The sequence below is a fragment of the Ranitomeya variabilis genome, chromosome 2, assembly GCF_051348905.1.
Source record: "Ranitomeya variabilis isolate aRanVar5 chromosome 2, aRanVar5.hap1, whole genome shotgun sequence".
NCBI lineage: Eukaryota > Metazoa > Chordata > Amphibia > Anura > Dendrobatidae > Ranitomeya > Ranitomeya variabilis.
The window spans coordinates 973266084-973271149 of NC_135233.1; positions in this window are offsets into that span (position 1 = coordinate 973266084).

Here is a 5066-nt window from a genome sequence, read left to right on the forward strand (position 1 = left end):
CATAACACAGTACCAGACCCATTCAGAGGACCATAAAACATTAAGACTTCTCTATCTATGAACTGTTCCGATTTTTATGGACACAACTGTTTATCACTCTCTCATAATGGTAATTCTGATTCACGTCACCTGTCTTATCTATGGCATTATCTCTGGGCTGTATTGTGCATAAATATGTGATACTTCAGAATTTCTTTTATTCTATGCCTGGTGAAGGGACCTGAGTAGCTTGCAATTTGTTAACATCTTTTCAGTTAGCCATTAAAAGGTATCAACCACTGAGGACTCTCAATTTTAAATATTTTTCTATCTACTGGCTAACACGGTACCAAGATATGTATCTTTCCTATATCACAGATAAAGCCAGTAACTCACCGGTGATGTTCTCTGTGATCAAACTCTTTCATTTCCAATGTTATTCTCTATCTGGCTCTGAATACCATGACAACTTTATACCATCCACATCTTGTTTTTCCAAAAGGTAATACAAATAAATTTTTGGCTCGTCGTTTTTATTCAGCTCTACATAAACTAAACAGTGCCCTACATAGTAATAATTCCATCACCCATTGCCATGTGTCAGTTTTCTACCCTGTACAACTAACATTGTACCCTTTTTACCTCAACATAAATATAGTGCCCTCTCTATGCCTTTACAAAGTAACAGTGCCCCCTTTGTGCTTCAAAGAAGTAGTGACTCCTTTTCAATTTCCCATTTTGAGCCCCATTCAATAATTTTGTCCCCCTTGGTGACCCAATAATTATACCCATACAGTAATTTTATCTTCATTTGCGCCTCATACAATAATTATGTCCACTTTTAGGGCACCAATTAATATTTATGCCTTCTTTTGTGGCCCCATACTAGAGTTATATGTCTCGTTGTGTTGGAATATATCTAAAAAAAAAAACCTAAGCTTACAAAACGTATATATCCAATAAGGGAAAAAGACCAATCTTACAAAAGAAAACCCCCCATAAAATTGTATACTTTATTAGATAACCAACAAAAAGAAAAAAATATTAAATATGTATAATTCCCAAGAAAAAACGAGAATGGACTAAGTGATAGCGTGGCAGTGTGGAGTTGTCCAAAAATAAGGCTGCTCCACACTGCCACGCTATCACTTAGTCTCTCCTGATGAACCCATTTGTGGGGGAAATGCATCAAGAGTTTTTGTCTTCAACTATCGAAGTAGTCACTCTATTTGGACCCGTAACCACTTGTGTACCATGAATATAACAGATGAGTATATATGATTATATCTTTCCTTTGATTTCATTATCTGCATTCAATGGTTTTAGTGGATGGGTATAGTGACATATTTATAAATGCATTGTGGCGTTTATCTGTATGTATGTTATGGTCAAGCCTACTCGGATGTAGTGACATAGCTAGTATAGTATGACTTTATTATTTGTGTCTTGGTACTGTATGAGTTGAGGTTACTATTATGCTGCAGAAGACCTGGATTCTTGTTATATATCCTTATTGATGTATAAGGTTATGATTTATTACTTCTATCCCCTGTTTCTTACATGACATTGATTAAAAAAAAGGGGATGGGGCTGTTTACTGTGTTCATAGAACATCACATATTATCACATGATATTACAAGCCATCTGGCCTTCCTTCTTCTGACTGTATTTCTTATAGGGAGGAGGTAGGAGATTAGGGACAGCCATCGCACTAGCGGGGGCACTATTCTCGTTTTTTTCTTTCAGGGTGCCAACCTCCGCATCTAGGTAGGCATATATTTATAGGTTTTTTGCAGCTTTTAGGGACACCTCACATATATCTGCACATCTTTGGTACTAAGCATAGGACAACACGTGTGTATCACTGGTATTGTCTAAAGGAGGATACATATGCTTTTCTTATAATTGAGGTTGTCTTTTTTCGGTCCAGACACATGTTTTCTGGGGATTATATTCCCTTTTAGTGTTTGACCAGCTTGTTTTTTAGGCTACGTTTTTAAGTATTATACATATTTAATATATTTTTTTCTTTTTGTTGGTTATCTAATAAAGTATACAATTTTATGGGGGGTTTTCTTTTGTAAGATTGGAATATACCTCACCCTTTACCTCTGTAAAATAAGAAAAACACTCCTTTTTTGTCCCCTATAATTATAATTCCCCCTCCTTTCCCCATCACACTAATGATGTCCCCCTTGATGCTTTCTAATGCTCAGATTTTAAATAAAACATAAAACCTAAATCAACTCATCCTTCTCTTAGTATGAGCGGTAACATCCTTTTTCTCATTTTGTCTTGCACAGGCGGGGCAATGATGTGGCATACTTCCTCTGAGCTCTTATAGTCTGCAGACTTTAAGCAGCCTTAGATGTACCAAAGCTAGTAATGGATCAGGGAGCTGCCACAGCGTTTATCTCCATTTTCAAAACTGGGAAACAGTTAGAGTTAAAAGAAATGCCTGTCCCGGGAATCCAGTTGGGCCTCCTTTCCCTCCGAGCCCAGTTGGGTTGCACCCCCCTACAGATGCAATCATTACATTCCTGCCAGCGGTGTTAATTGGGTATGAAAAAATCTTCTGCTAAACATTCTGCAAATATGGATGGGTCATATATTCAGGGGGAGCAGGGTCTACAAAAGGAGGCCAAGCTACTCATGTAAGGTGCATCCCTTCCCTCTCTACCCTTTTGAAATGAAAGAAAACAGGAGGAATTTAAAAGGAATCTTTGTATTTGGAGAAAGGTATTATATAGAGGCAGGTAGGTGGCGTGTGCCTGTGATCCATGAATACACTGGGCTCCTGCCTCACAGTGCTGACAAGGTACTGTAATTAATTATTTATCATTTATTAATATTTGTTAGTACAGCATATTCACACCTAACTGACAAAGCAATATAATGAAAGTGTCTGTCACCAGTTTATTCTACCTTCAGGGTAGCATCTGTTATGTTCTCTGTAGGATTTCTACAAGACTACTAGTTTTGGAGCCTTGCAGAAAATCAGGGTAAACAAGTTGACTTGTATCATTCATTGCTAGGTTTAGCGCTGTGCAGTTCTTTTTGATTGTTTCCTACTAGTATTGTACCATGTCTGGTAACTAAAAGCTCTGGGGTTATTTCATTCCCCCTGTAGAGAACTTGCTATTAGTCATTATAGTATTCAATCTAAATGAATGGAGAACACCTCATGAATGTTTAATGTTATATAGCAACATTACGAATGTGTGAATATTATCTATCTATATTATTTATTAATTGGATATGAGGACATCTGCACATTAGGTCACGTACATTAAGCCTATTGCTGTTGCACAAGCCAAAGTCACTTCACGGCGATAGTTGAAGTAAATGACCCCTCTAAAACTGAAGAATAAATGTCTATAGATAAATGAGCACTTATTCTTGTAAGATCTACTGATAACATACACTGTGTGCAGAATTTTTAGGCAAGTTACAATTTTTACTGTATAACCATTTTATGTACCGTATTTTCTGGTGTATAAGACGACTGGGCGTATAAGACGACCCCCAACTTTTCCATATAAAATATGGAATGTGGGATATGCCCGCTGTAAAAGACTGGGGTCATCTTATACGCCCAGTCGTCTTATACAGCGTGTGATTCCCAGGGTCTGAAGGAGAGGAGACTCTCCTTCAGGCCCTGGGATCCATATTCATGTTAAAAATAAAGAATAAAAATAAAAAATAGGGATATACTCACCCTTCCGAGAAGCCTGGCTCTCACCGGTGTAAGCGTCTGCCTCCGTTCCTAAGAATTGCAGAGCATGAAGGACCCTCGATGACGTCACGGTCAGGTGACTGGCCTGTGATTGGTCCGTGACCGCTCATGTGACCAGTCACCTGACCGTGACGTCATCGAAGGTCCTTCACGCTCTGCAATTCTTAGGAACGGAGGCAGACGCTTACACTGGTGAGAGCCAGGCTTCTCGGAAGGGTGAGTATATACATATTTTTTATTTTTATTCTTTATTTTTAACATGAATATGGATCCCAGGGCCTGAAGGAGAGTCTCCTCTCCTTCAGACCCTGGGAACATCCAGGATCGCTCCCTGCACACGCCGTACCCGGCGTATAAGACGACCCCCGACTTTTGGGACAATTTTTAGGGGTTAAAAAGTCGTCTTATACGCCGGAAAATACGGTATATTAAACATAAATGTTTATTGGTTTGAAGCATATCAGGTGATGTGTATTTGTTGAAACAGATCTGATCTCCCTGGAATTCCAACCTCCAACCTGTATCATTGAAGTTTGCAGCAAATGCTATGAGCCACAGCCTGCAATGACAAGCACTGGAGAATTTCTCCACATAAATGTGCATTGTAGTCGACAAAATTACAGTCAGATTGTACTGGTACATATTGATTCACCTCTAGGTACCAGTGCATTTCTGTGTACCTGTATTCTAGAGGGAAAATAACACCCTATATTTTTCTTGCTATATGACTACTAAAAAGTAATAGAAACCAATTTCAATAATGACATTTTTAATGCACTTGATAAAAAAAACATATATTTGGTATACCTGTAATCATAACAGGCCATACAATACAGTAAATAGATATTTCTATGATAATTGGTGAATGGCATAACAATCCATGATTAATTTTTAATTTTTTTATCCATGAAACCCATAAAAATTGTAATAAAAATGCTATGCTGGTAATGCTGAGACTGTTTTCACATGTAGCATAAATGCTGTGTTTCCTCTGCTGCCTTTTTTCTGCATGTGTCCACACCACAATACTCAATAACAATCTTCTTTGATTATTGTGTTTTTGCTGCATTTGGTATGTCTTTTCCCCCATTTTGATGCATTTTGGTGCGAATTTAAAGCAATATTTTAATGCCTTTTTATAGTACAGAAAAGCTTTGATTCTGCACTTAAAATTACAACAATGTTTTTTTTTTACTTGCGCTTTTATTCAGGCTCCAGATAGAAGCTTCTTGTACTCAGTGCACGCAAGGATAACTGGGTGTTACATTTATATATCTTCCCATAGCTGAGTGTCCACAGTTGTGCCCGGGGTCTACTCAGCCCTTTTTTCGCATTGAAGTAATTTTTGACA